Genomic DNA, 23,876 nt, shown 5'->3' with positions numbered 1-23,876 from the left:
GCACCAACCGTGACGTAGAATAGGAAGTAGATTTAGGCAATTAGAATAGGATAGTAAATTAGGAACCTGCAGCGATAAACTACCCCTTGCATGCCCTGTGCCAGGGGCACGCCCATAGGGATTAGCTCTATGGGCAAGGCATCTAAGTAGGTTTATATAATTAACACTGGCACAACTGTAACGCTGCAGGCAGTTAGTACTAACCCTTTGTAGTAACTAGAAATCATGCTAACTAGTAAAATAAGAAGTAGTCTGCTTAGTACTAATCGTAAAACTGTCTGTAATTAAGTAAAATGTAGAAGCTGCTATTGTATAAAAGTAGAACCATAGGACCCACTAATCAATAAGGTGGTGGGTCAATCTTGTATAATTATTATGTTATGAAATAAAGGAGGACTATTACCAGATATCTGTATGTGTGACGAGCGTAAGAACTTTCGTTCGATCATTCGGCTTCCGCATCATCAACAATCACCCGCGTCGTGTCGATTACGCGTACGCTCGTCCGAATGATATTTTGGACTGTAAAATCATCAAGATTATTAATTGGGATATACATTTACGATTTAGAGTGTAAACAGTGCAACCTGTGGTTTCCATATCGTCTCAGAGTATAGATGTTCATACCAGACATAGGACAGTGTTGTGCTTTAACGTTGAGTGGCTCACCTAAACCCGCTTGCATATTTCGATAGATAATTTCAGGCAAGCCAACAGCAATGTGGAGCAGGACAATACGACCGCCGCGGGATTACCAGGTACGTGGTGTGGACAGGGCGCACGGTCAAGAAAAGCAGAAGCGACAACCAGTTTAAAGTACCCCCACCCATTAGTACCCCCGGGCGTGTTACAAGGTCCTATTTATTTTTTCTGTGGGACTAATAGTTTGCACGTAGCGAGCGAGAGAAATGTCACGCGTGATATTTGAAGGCCAGATGTAACATTGCGGTTTGCATAAAACGACGGCGGTAGGGGTAGCTGACTCATCCTGTATAGTCACATGTCTGAAATGGGCCACGACTTGTATAAAGAAGTAAACACAAAATAGCGAGTGCTCACTTTAATTTTCTCCAAATAGATGACAAGTTCTTGTAGCGTAGAACCGAATTAAGATGGTATTGCGTCACTGAAAGAGCATGTCTGATCTTTGTAGAGTCAATCACGAACTGAACATCGTGCACCATTAATTCTTTAGAATTACGACTGAGTGAGGAAAAGTACAAATAATGTAGGTTAACTCTTACAAAGAAGAAAACAGCAACCAGCCACTATTAATACTGCCATTTATTTAGGTAAATAGTGTCGTTACCGGCTTCGAACTGGCAAGTTCATCGTCAGACGGCTGTTCACATGATTTTCAAGATACACTTTACATTATGGTGCTTTGCACAAGATAGTGATGTACAAATTACGTAAGTGCTGGATATATTTAGGAAGATTCGGAAAATACAATCCTGCAACTTCGCAACAAAATCGCGCGGAATTTTCGACGGCAACAACACACCAAAAATACTTCGCCACAGTGGAATAATAAAAAATCGAAAACGGACGATAATGTAAAGTGTATCTTGAAAATCATGTGAACAGCCGTCTGACGATGAACTTGCCAGTTCAAAACCGGTAATGGCGCTATTTGCGTAAATAAATAGCATTATTAATAGTGGCTGGTTGCTGTTTTCTTCTCTGTAAGAATTAACCTACATTATTTGTACACAGCCACGGTCTCACCATGTCAGTTTTAGACAAAATAGCACAAAGCACAAATAGTATAGGAGTTGAATAGTTCGGTGATACCAAGCACGCACACACAAACACAAGAACAGAACAGAGAGAGAGAATGAGAGAATGTTGCGTAAGTAAGTGGTGTTTAGGAATGCACCCCCCCCCCCCCCAACCCCCATTGTGCGGCCGTGTTTTTGCCGGTGGCTTCCGACGGCAATGTTTGGCGCTTATCAAGGGACAGACAAAGGCATTGTTCCCGGGCCGGCACAGCGGACTAACCTCCGCTCCAGCCGCCAGCCGGAGCGTGCAGAGCGGCAACTGTTCGGTGCTGCGTTCGAAGTGTGCCACTTCCTCCGCTCGTTTCGCAACTAGCTGTACACACGACAGCACACCGCGCTGTGGTATGGGCCGGCCGCAGCGCAGTAGCACCAGCTGCCCCGGCCACAGAGCGTGCCGCCGACTTGCTGGTACCGAGTCACCGGTCTGCTTCACAACTTCTTCATCTCGCTCGGAGTTATTCCAGTATCTGGGATGATCGCACAGGATATGGCAGCTTTTCGCACGCAACTACACATATGTTTAGTGGACCCGCCCGGATAGCAGTGCGGGTTAAAGCGCCGCTTCCTGGCCGGGAGGGGGGTGAGGGGGGGGGGGCGACAGATTCACGACGAGGGTCGGTGTGCAGGCCAACCTGAATGTGATTTTTAGGCGGTTTCCCACATTATGCTAGATGTTACACGATTCACAAACATTTAGGTTCAAATGGCTCTGAGCACTATGGGACTTTACTTCTGAGGTCATCACTCCCCTAGAACTTAGAACTACACTACTGGCCATTAAAATTGCTACACCAAGAAGAAATGCAGATGATAAACGGAAATTCATTGCACAAATTTATTATACTAGAACTGACATCTGATTACATTTTCAACCAATTTGGATGCATAGATCCAGAGAAGTCAGTACCCAGAACAACCACCTCTGGGTGTAATAATGGCCTTGCTACGCCTGGGCATTGAGTCAAACAGAGCTTGGATGGCGTGTACAGGTAGAGCTGCCCATGCAGCTCCAACACGATACCACAGTTCGTCAAGAGTAGTGACTGACGTATTGTGACGAGCCAGTTGCTCGGCCACCATTGACCAGACGTTTTCAGTTGGTGAGAGATGTGGAGAATGTGCTGGCCAGGACAGCAGTCGAACATTTTCTGTATCCAGGAAGGCCTGTACAGGACGTGCAACATGCGGTCGTGCATTATCCTGCTGAAATGTAAGGTTTGGCAAGGATCGAATGAAGGGTAGAGCCACGGGTCGTAACTCATCTGAAATGCAACGTCCACTGTTCAAAGTGCCGTCAATGCGAACAAGAGGTGACCGAGACATATAACCAGTGGCACCCCATACCATCGCGCCAGTTGATACACAAGTATGGGGATGACGAATGGATACTTCCAATGTGCGTTCACCGCGACGTCGACAATCACGGATGCGTCCATCGTGATGCTGTAAACAGAACCTGGATTCATCCGAAAAAATGACGTTTTGCCATTCGTGCAGCTAGGTTCGTCGTTGAGTACACCATCGCAGGCGCTCCTGTCTGTGATGCTGCTGCAAACGTCTTCGAACTGTTCGTGCAGATGGTTGTTGTCTTGCAAACCCCATCTCTTGACTCAGGGATCGAGACGTGGCTGCACGATCCGTTACAGCCATACGGCGTTCCGTATTACCCTCCTGAAACCACCGATTCCATATTCTGCTAACAGTCATTGGATCTCGACCAACGTGAGCAGCAATGTCGTGATACGATCCGACCTTTATCAAAGTCGGAAACGTGATGGTGCGCATTTCTCCTCCTTACACGAGGCATCACAACAACGTTTTACCAGGCAACGCCAGTCAACTGCTGTTTGTGTATGAGAAATCGGTAGGAAACTTTCCTCATGTCAGTACGTTGTAGGTGTCGCCACCGGCACCAACCTTGTGTGAATGCTCTGAAAAGCTAATCATTTGCATATCGCAGCATCTTCTTCCTGTCTGTTAATTTCGCTTATGTAGCACGTCATCTTCGTGGTGAAGCAATTTTAATGGCCAGTAGTGTACTATAAAACCTAACTAACCTAAGGACATCACACACATCCATGCCACGAGGCAGGATTCGAACCTGCGACCGTAGCGGTCGCGCGGTTCCAGACTGTAGCGCCTAGAACCGCTCGGCCATCCCGGCCGGCAAACTTTTAGGAAACTTTCGCCCATTGTCCCATAAATAACACTACACGCAGACCGTTGGGGTACGTATGGACCGTACCGGGTGGTAGTGGGATGGCGGCAGGAAGGGCATCCGGCCACCCCTTAAACTAAGCATGCCGCATGCGTTAATAACCGTGCCGACCATACACCGTTGCGGGACGAAGGCACAGGAAGAAAGAGATTGTCTGACGCTCTTTGTGTGTGCTTAGTTTGGGCTTTTGATCCCTGTTGTTAAATTCGTCACGCTCATGTTGCTGTCTCTTGTTTACCTGTAAATCGATTAATTTCCGTCAAGAATGGTCACAGACGTGGGGGATCCCACAGCAGTCCAAAGGAAGACGTAATGCCACAGTACAGCCGAGTATTCGGCGAAAAACCTGGTTGTCCCAAATCAAGCCGTCTAGACGTCATGCCACTACTATAACACGCATCCGATTGGGTCACGGCTGTTGTTGTTTACATCTTTACAGAGAGAGAGTTCAGCCATCTACGTACTGCGAAGCCCACCCAACTGATATTTAGACCTAACCATGTGAAACTAGGGTGTTCACGTTATGACAGACAAGGTCGCAAGTTTCCCAAGGCCTTGATCAGAGCAGGAATTTCCCAGTCTATGTCTGTGACGGACCGGTTTCGGCAGCGGTCCTCAACGGACTATGTCAGCATTGCCCGTTTTCTGCTACAGGCAAATATCCCGTTATAAGCTAGACAGGTGGGATACAGCCTGAGAATGTGGTATATGGACTGTGTCGAGGGTGTATCTTGAAGTTGAACTGGTATTAATGTAATTTACATTATGACCGCGTACCTAATAGCCAGTATGTTCACCTTTAGCACAGATAACAGCGTGGACGTGTCACGGCACGGAAGCACTGAGGCCTTGGTAGGTTGCTAGAGGAGGTTGGGACCACATCTGCAGACACACACACGTCACCTAATTCTTGATGAGCTCTGACGCCACGGGGCAACGGCCTTGCCACAGTGGATACACCGGTTCCCATGAGATCACCGAAGTTAAGCGCTGTTGGGCGTGGCTGGCACTTGGATGGGTGACCATCCAGCCATCATGCGCTGTTGCCATTTTTCGGGGTGCACTCAGCCTTGTGAAGCCAATTGAGGAGCTACTCGACCGAATAGTAGCGGCTCCGGTCAAAGAAAACCATCATAACGACCGGGAGAGCGGTGTGCTGACCACATGCCCCTCCTATCCGCATCTCCGCATCCTCAACTGAGGATGACACGGCGGTCGGATGGTCCCGATGGGCCACTTGTGGCTTGAAGACGGATTGCTTTCTTTTCTGACGCCACATTCAATCACATTGCAGATGTGTTAGATTGGGTTCAGATCTGACGATATGGGGGCTAGCACATCAATTGAAACTCTCCAGTGTGTTCCTCAAACCACTCCATCATACTCCAGTGCTTGTGACGTGCCGCATTATCTTGTTGAAAAATGCCACACGTGTCAGGAAACATGGTCGTTATGAAGGGGTGTACGTGGTCTGCAACCAGTGTACGATACTCCTTGGCCGTCATGGTGCCTTGCACGAGCTCGTGAATGTTTCCCGGAGCATAATGGAGCACCAGCTTGTCACCGTCCCGCAATGCAGGTGTCAAGGAGCTGCTCCCCTGGAAGACGACGGCATCGCGCTCTCCCATCGGCTTGACAAAGCAGGTACCGCGATTGACCAGACCATGCAACGCTCTCCCACTGCGCCAACGTCTAGTGCCGATTGCCCATTTCAGTAGTAGTTGGTGATGCGGTGTTAACATTGGCACATGCACGGGTCATAGGCTGCGGAGGCCCGTCGTTAGCAGTGTTCGGTGCACTGTGTGTTCAGACACACTTGTACTCTGCCACAGTTTGCTGCCTGTCCTGTTTTACCAGTCTGCCCGGCCTACGACGTCCGACATCTGTGATGAAGTGTGGCGGCTCAACCCCACTCTGGATGTGGAGTCACCTTGGTTTCGCGACGTGTTGGAGACCCTCGCCACCGCACTCCTCCAACGCACGACAAGTCGTGCAGTTTCCGAAATTCTCCTCCCGACCTGCCCTCGATCAAATTCAGAGAGTTCGCGCCTTCCCCACTTCACATACGGACAGCGCGGTCGCTGGTACTATGTGCACCGTGCGTGTGTCCTGACTACCAGTCGATTTTTCTCCAAGTGACGCTGCTATCGCCTGGACGGGTCTGTATCGATAACAGATCGGCTGTTCAGCGGATAATGCCTATGCGTATGTATGATGTTGTACACCAGATCTGTTGTTACTCACTTCTCTGGCTAGGTACTTTAACGATGAAGGCCAACAATTTTGTAAAAAAAAACTTAATAGTTCTGCAAGCACTTGCCCAAGGAAAACGTAGGCGTAAGAAATACATCAGTTAATTTCCAAATGTAACATTTATTACTGCTCATTGTGAAAGCAGCATCAGTGGCCTCTAATAAAAATAAAACAGCTTACTTTAGTTGTTTTAAGCCATTGATTTGTTATGATCGCTTGCTGTTTTGATGCAAAATAATCGTATTTGGTTCCCCCCCCCCCCCCAAAAAATGGTTCAAATGGCTCTGAGCACTATGGGACTCAACTGCTGTGGTCATAAGTCCCCTAGAACTTAGAACTACTCGCCGGCCGGGGTGGCCAAGCGGTTAAAGGCGCTACAGTCTGGAACCGCGCAACTGCTACGGTCGCAGGTTCGAATCCTGCCTCGGGCATGGATGTGTGTGATGTCCTTAGGTTAGTTAGGTTTAAGTAGTTCTAAGTTCTAGGGGACTGATGACCATAGAAGTTTTAATTTGCACACGGGAGGATAACATTCGTTTATTGCGAACCTTGTTTACGTTCCATGTTGCAAACGTTGCTCATTGTGACGACCATCTGCAGCCATGACAGTTTGGAAGAGCGCTAGAGATTGCTCTACTGCTGCCCGAAACAGCGGTGGACCGTGGAAGTTTCAGCTGTTGTCGCACAATTCCTGCACTGCCTGAAGATCGGAGTTTGCGTCCAGCATTCCCAGCCGTGACAACTTCAACAGTTCGTATTGCAATTGGCCCTGGGCCTCGCCCAGGCGCAGTTCTCAAATAGTCACTTAATTCCGACTTCCGATTCGTGTTGCACCCCAGTGCGGAAGGAGGACCTTTCCGTATTCCGCGAAGAGCAGCAGCACTACTACTGTTGTTCTGACAACGCAGCTTGATGATGAGCGTAGCGCTGCTCACCTCGTCAGACTCGTGTTGCCTGTCTGCAGCTGTAATGCACACTGATGCCTGTGTCGCAACCCTTTCACTGCCCTACCAGTACCGTCGCCTAACAGTAAGTCGCGACAGTAACACTACTAACAACGCAAACTCTGTACATCATTCCTACAAAGTCGAGAAACCGTACGGTAAATAGTTTTACGTGTACACCGACTCAAGTAGCGAAGATTTAATTAAAACCACCCCTTACATTTATCGCTGCAAAGAGACCCATTATCGCGACACAAGGGAGCGTTAGAAAAAGTTTTCATATCATTATTCCAGAATTGTGTTGTACCTCAGCGTCTTCATCTTTATTTTGATATATTTATTTTATAAAAAAACACCGTAATAATGAGTTTCTCTTTTTATGTTCCAGGTAAACACTGCGCTTCAATAGTGAATATCCTGGTAGCTGCGGAGTGGCGAGGCTGGTAAGATGGGCCATATGGTCTTAATGAATTCTTATCGGAGACGTTTACAACCATCTACTCAAATTAAGAACTGTGATGACCAAAATATGTAATCCTGCGTCACACTTATCCCGTAAGTGTTTCGGTAGTTGCGCCATCATCATGAGGTCAAAGGCCCTTCTTATGCAGCATTCCATATCATACTGAAGGGTTATATCTTGTATCCACCGAAACACTTACGGGATGAAGTAAACAGATTGTAATCGATGGAGAATTGTATATTTTGTTCATTTTAATTTAACAGTCGCAGTTCATGATAGATGTAATTGTTACGGAAATCATTTTACGAACGAAGTTCTACCTAGGACACCTTCGTCATGAAATGTCTGCAGCTTGCAAGAATTTGCTATTGCCGCATTAGTAAAAGTTGTTATTAGGTAACACGCAAGTAATTGCGACAGTGTGCAGGAGCACGTCTAAACTGTGCGAAACACAATGAGTTGCGGAGAAAGGGTTCTTTTCGTTGGATCATGTATTAGAGTTTCTTCTCGTTCCTCCCATGGTTGGTGCGTAGGGAGAACGTCTGCACGACGTAGCTCCGCGAGCAGTCTTTAACGTTATTTTATGGGCGCGATCTCTGCGGGGGACTGTAAAACAATCGTATTTTACGAAGTGCATTCAAGTTCTAAGGCCTCCGATTTTTTTTCTCTGGACTGGAAAGAGATAGAAACATGTACATTGTTTTAAAATGAGGCCGCGTTCATTGTCAATACGTCCCAGAGATGGCAACACCGTACGGCAGATGGAATTTTACCGCCAGCGGCGAGAATGAGAACTGTTTTAAATACTTAAAATGGCGACGTTTTCCTTACTTGAACAGCGTGCAATCATTCGTTTTCTGAATTTGCGTGGTGTGAAACCAATTGAAATTCATCGACAGTTGAAGGAGACATGTGGTGATGGAGTTATGGATGTGTCGAAAGTGCGTTCGTGGATGTGACAGTTTAATGAAGGCAGAACATCGTGTGACAACAAACCGAAACAACCTCGGGCTCGCACAAGCCGGTCTGACGACATGATCGAGAAAGTGGAGAGAGTTGTTTTGGGGGATCGCCGAATGACTGTTGAACAGATCGCCTCCAGAGTTGGCATTTCTGTGGGTTCTGTGCACACAATCCTGCATGACGACCTGAAATTGCGAAAAGTGTCATCCAGGTGGGTGCCACGAATGTTGACGGACGACCACATGGCGGCCCGTGTGGCATGTTGCCAAGCAATGTTGACGCGGTTGTGACAATGGATGATACGTGGATGCCATTTTTCAATCCAGAAACAAAGCGCCAGTCAGCTCAATGGAAGCACACAGATTCTAACCGCCTCCTGTAGCCCCAGCGACCGTTTGACTATTTGAAAACACACGCAACCGTTCCATTGTGTACCCTACAACGTCTTGTGCCTGTCGAGATACCAAAGAAATTGCCTCCTGGTAGATACTGTATGGTTACAAAGAGCAGTTCCCCAGTATCCGACCACGGAATGTTAGCCTGGTGTTTGCCCAACCTACACTTAAGCCCATAGCCCACATCATGGCTCCACTTCGTATCTGTTCACATTACCAAATATCTGTATGAGGCAGCTGTGTTTAGTTGCGACTTATCAAAGAGTATAACGCTATAGCGTTCCCATTCGTTAAAACTGGTATACAATTTCTGTCTGCTAAAATCATGGCACGGGGAGCCAAGTACCACGTGTCTAGTCTTCTGGTTTTACTGTTTTTGACCATTTAAGTGCTAGTTTTTAAATGTTTGTTTACGCAACAGCATTTTATATCTGTCCATATGATGTAATCTGAGTGCGATGCAATGTTAGTGAGAGAAACTACGACATGCAACCTTTAAAAATTTAACTACTGTCTTTATCTTGAAACATTGTTCTAATGTATCTTAACTTTGAAGAAGTATTCTATTACATATGTGTGTAATGTGTTCTCTGTTGCCTCAAAGATGGCTCCACTTTAGTGTGTCTATCTTTTCTTGACATTCATTCGTCGGTAAATTATTGAACTAAATAATATACCCGCAATTATTCGTTTTGTTACTTATTATTTTCACTTTGTTTTACCGCAACAACTGTTACACATCATCACCATTGATTGCACCGAATTAGTTCACAATATTCGCCACATTGTTAAAATAAAACTTGTTCGATAATTTTCTTATTAATTAGTTACGCCAATACTATGGACTCAGCATTCTGTCTAAAAATCGTTAATCACCTCAATACTTTTGCAGCACTCTCGAATATCTCAGCGACGTCAACTCTTTCGTGCACTCCTCTCGACGTCGTAGGCCGTGACTTCGATGATCTGAAGCGCAAATTGGATAAAATTTGGCTCGATATCCCTCAGGTGGACATCCATCAACTCTTATCAAAGCCAAGTGCGATAACTGTTTACATACGAGCGAACGCGTTTTTCACGCGTTCAGTTTATGAAGCTCTTTCTGTTCAATAAACCGCCAATTTTTTCCGAAATTTTTATCATTTGTCTGTCTGTACATGTACGTCACTTTTGCCGATTTCCGTCCCATTCGGACAGTTCCTTCGTCGTGATTCTTCTACCTCTTTTTTCTTCATTTTATTTTTTTACCTTAGATTTTATTTATTTATTTACTTTATTTATTTAGCGTATGGCATCTACAGAGTAAAATTGCACACATACTATTAATTAATATAATAAACGAATTACAAATATATTATTAAATGATTGATTGCAAACAACAATATGCGAAAGACTAGGGAGACAGCCACTGCAGCTATTACAAGTCCACATCTAACCCACTGAACAGCACGTGGAGTAGCATTCATGATATCCCTGCATTCTCCTTCAAACCTCCTCGCAGGACATTCGGAGATCAGGTGAGGGATTGTTTGTTCTTCTGCACCACATCATGGGTCATCAGTGAGTTTTCATTTGTGGAGAATGGCCTTACACCTGCCGTGGTTAGTCCTCGCACGATTAAGTCTGCACCAAGTTCTCTGGGCATTTACATCCCTTCCACCGGCATCGAAGGATCAAAATTACTGATGAAGGGATGGTGATTATTCAACGACCAGTTGGCTCTGAGCACTATGGGACTTAACATCTATGGTCACCAGTCCCCTAGAATTTAGAACTACTTAAACCTAACTAACCTAAGGACAGCACACAACACCCAGCCATCACGAGGCAGAGAAAATCCCTGACCCCGCCGGGAATCGAACCCGGGAACCCGGGCGTGGGAAGCGAGAGCGCTACCGCTCAGCGACCAGTATTGCCTCCATTCCCTTGCTATGTCGTACCTTTCTGGGAATTTGAGGACTTCGTCTTCCCATATAGGTTTCCTGGATTTTAGGCGGGTAGTTGGTAGATGGTCCAATATTTTTCGGATAGATATATCTTCAGAGACAGAGAGGTCTGTAAAGTTTGGAAGGTAGGAGACGAGATACTGGCAGAAGTAAAGCTGTGAGACCGGGCGTGAGTCGTGCTTCGGTAGCTCAGTTGGTAGAGCACTTGCCCGCGAAAGGCAAAGGTCCCGAGTTCGAGTCTCGGTCGGTGCACACAGTTTTAATCTGCCAGGAAGTTTCAGAGAGGTCATTAATTTTCTTCCATTCTCGGATAACTACTTGTTGCCTTCTGAGGTAGGGAGGAGCTATATTGCAAAGGGCATGAAGCCATTGAAGTGGAGTTCATTGCAGAGTCCATGAGACAATCCTCATGGTGGTATTAAGCTGGACATATATTTTCTTCGTGTGTATGCTCTTGTACCAGACTGGGGCGCAGTATCATGCCACCGAGTAAACAAGGAATTGTACTGCGGTGCGTAGGGTGTTAGCTTCAGCTCCCCAGGTGGTTCCAGTCAGCTTTCTTGATATGTTATTTCGATTTTTTATCTTTTGACTGGTTATTTCTAGTTTTTTTTTATAGGTTAGTGACCGCTCAAGAGTGATTCCTAGATATTTTGGATGACTGTTGAGCGTCAATCGATCATTGCAGAATGTTACTTGTAACTCTCGTCTTGCCTCATAATTGTTCAGGTGGTATACGCTTATCTCACTTTTATTTGGATTTGGGCAGTGCCTCCATTTCGTATAATGCTGGTTAAGAAGTTGAAGGTCCGTTGACAGAGTAGCTTCCCCCTCTTCGAATGTCTTGCCCTGAGTGGCTACCTTCAAGTATCTATAGAGGCCACTTGGCTGCCAGCTTGCGTATGAGGTTTATTGCACACGCGTCAGTGTGATTTGCCCATTTGCTGCCCGTGCCTGCAGGAGGGACGCTGCAGTGTGTGCTGGTTACTGGTAAGATGTCGGGGCCGGTAATAACGCCGTTACCGCGGGGCGCCTCCTGGGCCTCGGCGCCGCCGTTAATTACCGCAGCGACAAACCGGGCCGGCGTAATCAGTCGGCGGAGTTTATTACGTTTTACACACCGCCGCTGATGCCGCCGCCGTCGACGACCCTCCTTATTGCGACTCGTATTGATTTCGGGCCAAATTAATAATTAGGGACCACTTGATAGCTCTTACCTCTTATTAATCATCATCTGCGACCGAGCAGAAGCAATTAAAATTTTAATTAAGTAATGCAAATCCTCCAAAGATGGCGTAATTGCGTCGCCGCACGTTTAGCCCTAGGGGTTGCGACGCCGTCTTCAGGTTTTTGCAGTGTCTGTGTTGCATCTTGCGTTTACGAGGGACCGGTCCGTCATAGAAACGGTGCCAGAGGCAGCTATTGCATGGCCAGTAACTATCTCGCGCTTAGGAGGGAACGTTCGGCTTTAGAAACGGCGCCGCAGGGAGCTATCCCATGGCCAGTACAATAATACGAGGGCAGTTCAATAAGTAATGCAACACTTTTTTTTTCTCGGCCAATTTTGGTTGAAAAAACCGGAAATTTCTTGTGGAATATTTTCAAACATTCCCGCTTCGTCTCGTATAGTTTCATTGACTTCCGACAGGTGGCAGCGCTGTACGGAGCTGTTAAAATGGCGTCTGTAACGGATGTGCGTTGCAGACAACGGGCAGTGATCGAGTTTCTTTTGGCGGAAAACCAGGGCATCTCAGATATTCATGGGCGCTTGCAGAATGTCTACGGTGATCTGGCAGTGGACAAAAGCACGGTGAGTCGTTGGGCAAAGCGTGTGTCATCATCGCCGCAAGGTCAAGCGAGACTGTCTGATCTCCCGCGTGCGGGCCGGCCGTGCACAGCTGTGACTCCTGCAATGGCGGAGCGTGCGAACACACTCGTTCGAGATGGTCGAAGGATCTCCATCAAACAACTCAGTGCTCAACTTGACATCTCTGTTGATAGTGCTGTCACAATTGTTCCCCAGTTGGGATATTCAAAGGTTTGTTCCCGTTGGGTCCCTCGTTGTCTAACCGAACACCATAAAGAGCAAAGGAGAACCATCTGTGCGGAATTGCTTGCTCGTCATGTGGCTGAGGGTGACAATTTCTTGTCAAAGATTGTTACAGGCGATGAAACATGGGTTCATCACTTCGAACCTGAAACAAAACGACAATCAATGGAGTGGCGCCACACCCACTCCCCTACCGAGAAAAAGTTTAAAGCCATACCCTCAGCCGGTAAAGTCATGGTTACAGTCTTCTGGGACGCTGAAGGGGTTATTCTGTTCGATGTCCTTCCCTATGGTCAAACGATCAACTCTGAAATGTATTGTGCTACTCTTCAGAAATTGAAGAAACGACTTCAGCGTGTTCGTAGGCACAAAAATCTGAACGAACTTCTCCTTCTTCATGACAACGTAAGACCTCACACAAGTCTTCGCACCCGAGAGGAGCTCACAAAACTTCAGTGGACTGTTCTTCCTCATGCACCCTACAGCCCCGATCTCGCACCGTCGGATTTCCATATGTTTGGCCCAATGAAGGACGCAATCCGTGGGAGCCACTACGCGGATGATGAAGAAGTTATTGATGCAGTACGACGTTGGCTCCGACATCGACCAGTGGAATGGTACCGTGCAGGCATACAGGCCCTCATTTCAAGGTGGCGTAAGGCCGTAGCATTGAATGGAGATTACGTTGAAAAATAGTGTTGTGTAGCTAAAAGATTGGGGAATAACCTGGTGTATTTCAATGCTGAATAAAACAACCCCTGTTTCAGAAAAAAAATGTGTTGCATTACTTATTGAACTGCCCTCTTACGATAAATCCATACACTGAGACCTATACGCACACGTCTCAGAGCGCAGCTTTGTGATCAGCTGTCACATTGGCAGCTGCTAGCGATATCGCAGTGCTGTAGCAAATAGAAGCAGATGGTTCTTTAAAATATGAGAAATTTTGCATTGAAGTTTCTTCTCGTTACGTGCACAAAAAAATGGTTCAAATGGCTCGGAGCACTATCGGACTTAACTTCTCAGGTCATTAGTCCCCTAGAACTTACAACTAGTTAAACCTAACTAACCTAACGACATGCATGCCCGAGGCAGGATTCGAACCTGCGACCGTAGCGGTCTCGCGGTTCCAGATTGCGCCTAGAACCGCAAGGCCACTTCGGCCGGCTTACGTGCACAGATGAAGCGTGGGTTGAATGGATGCTTACAGTTGCTCAGGGTGTTCGGAAATTCTCGTTACAAAGTTCTGGGACTTATAGAAGGGAGTGAGAGCATAATATTCTGATTAGGAACCCATGTCCGGGAACGTCATCCTTCGAGGCTACAAGGCGTCAAAAGTTCCAGGCGCCGGCGCCTGTGTATGTATTATACGCAGGGTGGTTCTCTGATGATGGGACAGACTTTCAGGGATGACGGAGAAGGATAAATGTGTCAATTTGGGGCAAGGGTCCATGTGCCAGAAACAAACGAGTCGAAAGTTACATCCCTCTGACAGTGGGATACGTGTACCGGTATCGTTGCTGCTAGGAATGTAGTGTACGCAACTTACAGACGTGGTAGTATGTTCCAAAACAAGAAAAAATGTCTAGTAAACATGGGCGCTAATGTGCATACCTTAATAGCTCTGAGCACTTGTTCAATACAGGAGATGTGTTTCACACTAGCGAAGATGAACAGGTGCTCATTTCTCATCAGGTATGCATTATAGAGTCCATGTTTACTAGACATTTGTTTCTTCTTCTGATCCATACTGGCACCTCGGAAACTTACCTTTTCTACATTATTAGCAACAACAGTACCAGTACATGAATTCGACTGTCAGAGATATCAGAATGATTTTCGATTATAACTTTTATCGACTCGTTCGTTTCCGGTACAGGGCCCCTTACGCCAAATAGATATATTTAACGTGTATCCACAGGACATGTGGCCTGTAACTGAAGAAATGTCATGATGATATCTCCATTGGCAAAAGATTGCCGAATAGTCCCCCATTTGGATCTCCAGGAGGGGACTGCCAAGGGGGAGGTTACCATGAGAAAAAGACTGAATAATCAACGGAAGGATAATATTCTACGAGTCGGGGCGTGGAATGTCAGAAGCTTGAACGTGGTAGGGGAAACTAGCAAATCTGAAAAGGGAAATGCAAAGGATCAATCTAGAAATAGTAGTGGTCAGTGATGTGAAGTGGAAGGAAGATAAGGATTTCTGGTCAGATGAATATAGGGTAATATCAACAGCAGCAGAAAATGGTGTAACAGGAGTAGGACTAGTTATGAATAGGAAGGTAGGGCAGAGAGTGTGCTGCGGTGAACAGTTCGATGACAGGGTTGTTCATATCAGAATCGACAGCAAACCAACACCGACAACGATAGTTCAGGTATACATGTCGACGTCGCAAGCTGAAGATGAAGATATAGAGAAAGTGTATGAGGATATTGAAAGGGTAATACAGTATGTAAAAAGAGATGAAAATCTAATAGTCATGGGAGATTTGAATGCAATTGTAGGTGAAGAAGTAGAAGAAAAGGTTACAGGAGAATATGGGCTTGGGACAAGGAATGAGAGCGGAGAAAGACTAATTGAGTTCTGTAACAAGTTTGAGCTAGTAATAGCGAATACTCTGTTAAAGAATCACAAGGAGAGGCGGTATACTTGGAAAAGCCCGGGTGATACGGGAAGATTTCAGTTACATTACCTCATGGTCCGACAGAGATTACGAAATCAGATACTGGATTGTAAGGCGTACCCAGGAGCAGATATAGACTCAGATCACAATATAGTAGTGATGAAGAGTAGGCTGAAGTTCAAGACATTAGTCAGGAAGAATCAATACGCAAAGAAGTGGGATACGGAAGTACTAAGGAATGACGAGATACGTTTGAAGTTCTCTAACGCTATAGATACAGCAATAAGGAATAGCTCAGTAGGCAGTACAGTTGAAGAGGAATGGACATCTCTAAAAAGGGCCATCACAGAAGTTGGGAAGGTAAGCATGGGTACAAAGAAGGTAGCTGCGAAGAAACCATGGGGAACAGAAGAAATACTTCAGTTGATTGATGAAAGGAGGAAGTACAAACATGTTCCGGGAAAATCAGGAATACAGAAATACAAGTCGCTGGGGAATGAAATAAATAGGAAGTGCAGGGAAGCTAAGACGAAATGGCTGCAGGAAAACTGTGAAGACATCGAAAAAGATATAATTGTCGGAAGGACAGACTCAGCATACAGGAAAGTCAAAAGAACCTTTGGTGACATTAAAAGCAACGGTGGTAACATTAAGAGTGCAACGGGAATTCCACCGTTAAATGCAGAGGAGTGAGCAGATAGGTGGAAAGAATACATTGAAAGCCTCTGAGGGTGAAGATTTGTCTGATGTGATACAAGAAGAAACAGGAGTCGATTTAGAAGAGATAGGGGATCCAGTATTAGAATCGGAATTTAAAAGAGCTTTGGAGAACTTTAGAGCAAATAAGGCAGATGGGGATAGATAACATTCCATCAGAATTTCTAAAATCATTGGGGGAAGTAGCAACAAAACGACTATTCACGTTAGTGTGTAGAATGTATGAGTCTGGCGACATACCATCTGACTTTCGGAAAAGCATCATCCACACAGTTCCGAAGGCGGCAAGAGCTGACAAGTGCGCGAATTACAGCACAATCAGCTTAACAGCTCATGCATGCAAGTTGCTTGGTTTAACCCTAGACTACTAAAGGGAGGAAAATGTTACATTATTACTAAACCATCGTAAATTTAACTACTCCAAGTTTTATTCTAAGAAAGTCGTAATTTACACATTATGCACTAGTTAATTGCAACTATTTGATATCTAGTGGTATGTTACTTACAAAAAAGTTCAAAATGCCGTGTTTTATATCCTATAATGACAATTTTAATGCTTAAAATGTGACGGGAAAAGAATTCATAATTTATGCTCTGCAGTAGTTGCAAATTATTATGGTTCCTATAGCTGTGCCGCTCTCCCATTCGAGTCAGTGGCCAAATAACGAGAGGTCCATATCGGCCAACTCTTCACCGGTAAACGCCCTCATACTTGTGTGTGACGCTACGAACATAAAACTAACGCTGCCGGAAACACAAGACCAGAGACAGAGACAGTACTAAATTAAAGCTTAAGGATGAAGAGTAAAGTGGAAATGACTGTTGTCGACTGTCGACAGCTAGTAAAGTGTATGAATGGAATAAATTTTTGCCGAACAATACACACACAGCGCATACAGCCGGCATTTGCACTGTTATGCAGATATCCGAATCCATACATATTATAAAAACGGATGTGTGTGTGTGTTTTGCTACACATGTACCTTACTGTCAGGCTACAATCGTTGTTGGGGCAGGAACCATTCACCTATCAAACGGCTGGGGCTGGGAGTGAAAGAGAAACGTAGCGTGAATTCCAAGAGGATTCATCCATTAGTTAAGAGTGACAGCACTTAGTGACTTGTAACAAACTCTAAAAGTAAACTCAAACCATTACGACATTTTTTTCTCGCTGACAACCGTTACAAAATGATGAAAGGAAAAATGTTTATCGCTAACCAATTTTGCGCTGTTTATGCAGTAAAAGTACCGCATGAGGCATGACGTTAGGATTTGTTACTTCCTCACTCCTAACTGTATTCGCGACACATATTACAGACAGTATGCACATATACCACTAAATGTAAACACAAAATTATACCATTGTGTGACACATAGTTTAGGAGATATGACGTCACACTGAGATGCGTGAAAAACTGTTGCATAATTCATGACATTTAAATTTATTCTTTCGTCGCTACTAACTCTGTTCGCAACACATTCTGCAGAAAATATCCCCATTTGTCGCTGGACGAGCAACACACGGTTCATAAACACTAAGCACAACGTCAGACACTGCCTGGTACAGGCGTGGATAAATAAATATCTGGGAAATTTCGGGTTTCTACGCTAGTTTTCAATACAATACAGATACAAAAGGTAATTGGGAATAAGAAGTGAAATGAAATGCTATTACTGTCTAACGAGTCACCGGAGACGCTCACAAAATATCCCTGAACAACTTCCGAATTTTTGCCGCTGGAGTACCGTGTTCACGCTTTACATGTGAGGAAATCCAAACTTCTCTGCTCTCTCTCTACTCTCTCTCTCTCTCTCTCTCTCTCTCTCTCTCTCGCAACAGCATTGGATAAGTAGGTGCGGTTAAGCTTTGTCCCTATCGACTACGCTATTCGACACTACTATCTCGCGAGACGATGTTCCAGCACTGGACCCTCCGTCCATTCATCTTTATCCCTGTTGCCGCCTTGCTGCTGAGTACTGACAATAGCCCCGCTCATTAACTTTCAGCGCACACTTAACACGCCGTATGGCGTGCCCGGCGCTTAGGCCACGCACGACTGTACTGCATGAGCAAAGTTTGTCCCGAGGCAGCGTGATGGAAATATCAATACACCAGCAATCCTGCGATAGGCGGCTCTCTATGGAACCTACCGTATACCTAGGCGTGCCGTCGTTTCTGCGTTGAAGATCCAAAAATTCGTCCCTGCCGTTGTATTTCATGTAGCTTGGGAGACCTACGAATGTGTAGACATTGCAGTTCTCCTAACTGTGCCTCGACTCCTAGAATGATCTTGGCGCTTCTAGTAACAATCGTATTTTTAGGACTTGTAGGCTTTTAACAATATTGAGTGGAATACACTCTTTGAAATTCCTATGGTAGGCCGGATAAAATACAGGCAGCGAAAGGTTATCGACAACTAGGCTAGTACAGAAATCATATTGTGGGTATAAGAGTAGAAGGATGTGAAAGGTAAGTAGCAATTGAGAAGGGAGCGAGACAGGACTGTAGTCCGTTCTTGAGTTTTTCAATCTATACATTGAGCAGGTTAACACAAAGATGAAATGAACAGGACAAGTTCAGGGGGAAAGAAAAACTCTAAAGATTTCCGTCAGCAAAGAAAACTGAAAAAGAATTACAAACAGTGCAACTCATAGTTACAAACAATGATTAGAACGCAAATACAGTACAAAGACACAACCCCAAAATCAAAACACCATTAAAGAAAGATGAAAAGTACGAGAAAACACAAACACCACGGAACTCGACAAAGAATACAGACACTACAGTACCCATAGAAACAGAAACAGTAGCTCTCATGACATGACTAATAGAAAGAAATAATACACTTTAACAGGAAAACACAAATCAGCACTCAGAACAGCAAATATACTAAAGAAACAAACATTACTTACAGAAGAAGAACCGTACTCCAGCCACATTTACAAACAACAACAGACTGACCAGGTAAATGTCAAGGAGCAGGTATATGCCGGAGAATGTCAAGAGTGTGAATCGGTGTATCTGGGAAACGCAGACAGGAATTTACAAAATAGGTATAAAGAACATATAAGAAGCTGAGGCCATTCTACTGTTGCTAGCCACCTTATGAAACATGAGCGTGAAGCATCCAACGGAACAGGGCATGAAAATCATTAGAGAGAACAATTACAACAAAAGGACGCCTGATATAATAGGACAACTTCCATATACGAAGAGCCTTTGTAATGAAAAAGAAAGTAGTTAATGACCAGATCAGTAAAAACAATAACTCACTGATCATATTAGCCACTAAAACAATAACAAACAGAAATTGGAATATTCGACCACCGGCAGTGCAACCGAGACGAAAAATGTAAAATATAAGTAGACTGAATAATTAATTAATACCCCTCTCTCCCTCCCCCCCTCTCTCTCTCTCTCCCCCCCCCCCCCCCCCCTCTCTCTCTCTCTCTCTCTCTCTCTCTCTCTCTCTCTCTCTCACACACACACACACACACACACACACACACACACACACACACACACACACACTCACACACAAAGAATAACACATACAGACATAACAACACACATACTCGTACACAACAACACAAACAAAAGACGAAAGATAAAAGACATAGCGACAGTTGGCAACACTGCGCACTGTAAACAGACAAATATTCAATACACAGTGAAAAGTGCAAGTGAAATGCTGAAATAAGTGTGGTAGATAAAAGCCGAAAATCTGTCGTCTGGAGTACGGAGTCCTAGTAAATAAATCTCCAGAACGACACACATATTTAACCTCACAAAACGTGTGTTGCAAAAGTTGTTTCTAAACTAAAATCAAGAGGACAAGAGAAAAAGTAACATAGTAACTTGCTTGTAACTACTACCTAATGCACTACTATAAAAACAAACATGTATTACAGGCCATTGAAGATCTTCATAAATTAAAGCAGCGAAACGCGTATGTCAAAAAACAAATTGCCTTTCATTTCGCTGCAAAGATGGAACATGCCTTAATAACTTTTAAGATTTGCTGATGAAACTGTAATTCTGTCAGAGATGGCTAGGGACTTAGAAGATCAGTTGACCGAAATAAATGCCGCAGGGGAGTGTCGTAGGACCGTTGCTATTCACAATATACGTAAATGACCTTGTGGATGACATCGGAAGTTCACTGAGGCTTTTTGCGGATGATGCTGTGGTATATCGAGAGGTTGTAACAATGGAAAATTATACTGAAATGCAGGAGGATCTGCAGCGAATTGACCCATGGTCCAGGAAATGGCAATTGAATATCAATGTAGACAAGTGTAATGTGCTGCGAATAGATAGAAAGAAAGATCCCTTATCATTTAGCTACAATATAGCAGGTCAGCAACTGGAGTCTCAGGAGTATAGTAATGTATCCATGTTTCATCCACAGTGACGAAACGACGCTTAACGTGCTGCGGATTCTTCCTGAACAGCTGCAAACCATCCTTGCCCGCGAAAGGTAAAGGTCCCGAGTTCGAGTCTCGGTCCGGCACACAGTTTGAATCTGCCAGGAAGTTTCATATCAGCGCACACTCCGCTGCAGAGTGAAAATCTAATTCTGGAAACATCCTTGCAACACTTCACACGATTCCGTTTTTGGTCAAGCGTGAGGAATCGTGGAACCCATCTTGCGGATAGCTTTCTCATGTCCAAATGTTTATACAAAATATTATGTACCCGTTCATTCGAGGTGCCCACAGCACTAGCAATCTCACACACCTTAACTCTTCTGTCATCCATTACCATATCATGGATTTTATCAATGATTTCTGGAGTCGTAACCTCCACAGGGCGTCCAGAACGTTCAGCATCACTTGTGCCCATATGGCCACTCCAAAAATTTTGAAACCACTTATAAACTGTTCTAATCGAAGGTGCAGAGTCACCGTAATGTTTATCAAGGTTCTCTTTAGTCTCCTGAGGCGTCTTGCCTTTCATAATGTTTAATCACGCACGAAATTCTTTTTCGTCCTTTTTTGACTATCACTCGACATCCTTGATTCACACGAATTCCAAACACAAAGAAATAGACCTATATGGCTGAATGTTTGTGTGCGTTCTTTCCAAAGATGCTACTAACTAAACATGACCCTTCGACCATAGATACTAGTAGACTGGCCTTGGTGTGCAGAAGCTATAGGGCTGGTGCGGCTCCAACATAAACGATGTGACTGTTGGCAAAACGTGGCGGGATTTCAAATCAGCGGTCTGCCGTCCTATGTTTGTATCGTATTTTACCCTCATTTCTCAACTGACTGCCAAACGCTTCCAACAAAAATTACTTTTTTATTTGCGAAAAATTATATCAGAACTACATTTGACCTGGATTTGTTCACAGTGCCATTTATAAAATCTTAACAAATACGTCGAACGCCCCTCTGGTGGGCAGCGGGACGAAATTACTATAAACCAGCAATTAAAGTAAAATGTCGTTAAAATTCTTTTAAACAGTAAGAGTGGGCTCGTGTCAAAACTTTAAATATTGGATTCGCCGCGTTTTGAGCTCTAGTCACTTATAAAAGAAAATGGGATATGGGAATTATGTCAACTATAGGTGCCAAAATTTTCGACTTTAGGAGCAGGTCCATTTTAGAGTATCAATTGTAGGTGCACTTCAAAGGTTCAGTTCCTACTGTTTTTACAAAAGTTTAAACTATCAGTTTAAAAAAATGACATTTTAGATGAAAGGTGAGACTTTGAAGTTTCATAAAATAATTTTGGAGGCTACATTTATTTAATAGTATTAGAAGGTAGAAAATTATTCTCTTCATGTGTCGACTATAGGTGCTCTTACCTTATTATAATCTCACTTGTATATACAAAAAGGCGCGTATGTGCAGATGGCTTAAAGTTTTTCCGTTTCAGGGCCTGGACACAAAGCTGCCTTCGGTTTTCATCCTTAGGGAACCTATGAGTAGGAACGAAAAACAGTTATACTTACTTCTGCAACCGAATTATCACAATACTTTCCAAAATGTAATATGAGTCTGACTTTACAGGCATAACTTTTAACACTTTAATTTACGTGATACTCTATTTCAAGTGTAAAAAAATTATAAAAATCACTTCAGCAGATTTCAATAAACGCATCTGCACTATCATAGAAACACACGTGAAATGTAATGCCATTTCCCCCAACAAAACGCTGAGTACAACCATAAGCGCAACACGAAACAACCATGTTTTGCCAACATTCACGTGACTTTAGCGCAGAGATGTTGCAGCCACGAAAATGACGTCAGGGCCAGTCTATTATATTTATGGTCGAAGACATGACCTCGATAGGCGCCGGTGGTGCCATCTCTCGGACTTTGCACGGACTTTTCAGACGCCCCCCGTAGTGGTCAAATCCGCACTACATACGGGTGCGCTGATAACTTTGATCAGATAGTGTATATTCCTCCCTAGTACGCCTTGCGGAAGTGCTGGATAGATGGGCCAGTAGAGCAATCACTGGGTAATGCTCCTAGACTCGTCAAGTAGCAGCTAGGGATATTACAGAAGAGTGATGGCTACGAGATTAGGCTGGCCTTTATTGCTGCTGTTAGCTGGAGAGGTCGTTGTCTACTTCGTGTGATGGAGCAATTTGCTGAAAGCAGTCTTCCGTTACGTAGCCCGGCGCATGCTCGTGGCGCACTCCGGGGGCGGGCTTGCATGACAGATGGCCGTCGCGTGACCAGCCGAGGCGTGGCATGGCATAGAGAGGGACGGGCGAGCAACAGTTTGGCAAATTTGTTTCTTACAGGGGCATGCGGCGGCTTCACCAGCGCGGAGCCACGCTCGTTCACTTACTTTGCTATACTACAGGGTGTTTCAAAAATGACCGGTATATTTGAAATGGCAATAAAAACTAAACGAGCAGCGATAGAAATACACCGTTTGTTGCAATATGCTCGGGACAACAGTACATTTTCAGGCAGACAAACTTTCGAAATTACAGTAGTTACAATTGTCAACAACAGATGGCGCTGCGGTCTGGGAAACTCTATAGTACGATATTTTCCACATATCCACCATGCGTAGCAATAATATGGCGTAGTCTCTGAATGAAATTACCCGAAACCTTTGACAACGTGTCTGGCGGAATGGCTTCACATGCAGATGAGATGTACTGCTTCAGCTGTTCAATCGTTTCTGGATTCTGGCGGTACACCTGGTCTTCCAAGTGTCCCCACAGAAAGAAGTCACAGGGGTTCATGTCTGGCGAATAGGGAGGCCAATCCACGCCGCCTCCTGTATGTTTCGGATAGCCCAAAGCAATCACACGATCATCGAAATATTCATTCAGGAAATTAAAGACGTCGGCCGTGCGATGTGGCCGGGCACCATCTTGCATAAACCACGAGGTGTTCGCAGTGTCGTCTAAGGCAGTTTGTACCGCCACAAATTCACGAAGAATGTCCAGATAGCGTGATGCAGTAACCGTTTCGGATCTGAAAAATGGGCCAATGATTCCTTTGGAAGAAATGGCGGCCCAGACCAGTACTTTTTGAGG

General features: G+C 44.8%; 1 protein-coding gene, 1 non-coding gene and 1 pseudogene across 2 annotated transcripts in view; all 3 read left to right on the top strand.

Moving 5' to 3' along the window:
* Window positions 1-23,876, top strand: part of LOC126176068 (uncharacterized) — a 951,488-nt gene that overhangs the window by 221,054 nt on the left and 706,558 nt on the right. The gene's annotated exons all lie outside the window — the stretch shown is intronic.
* LOC126177427 (5S ribosomal RNA) lies at window positions 4,932-5,048 on the top strand (annotated as a pseudogene).
* Trnas-cga (transfer RNA serine (anticodon CGA)) lies at window positions 11,142-11,215 on the top strand. Its single transcript has one exon. It is a non-coding gene; the product is annotated as a tRNA-Ser (tRNA).

Source organism: Schistocerca cancellata, chromosome 3 (genome assembly GCF_023864275.1).
Source record: "Schistocerca cancellata isolate TAMUIC-IGC-003103 chromosome 3, iqSchCanc2.1, whole genome shotgun sequence".
NCBI classification, from domain to species: Eukaryota; Metazoa; Arthropoda; class Insecta; order Orthoptera; family Acrididae; genus Schistocerca; species Schistocerca cancellata.
This window is presented reverse-complemented; position numbering and strand designations above follow the sequence as displayed.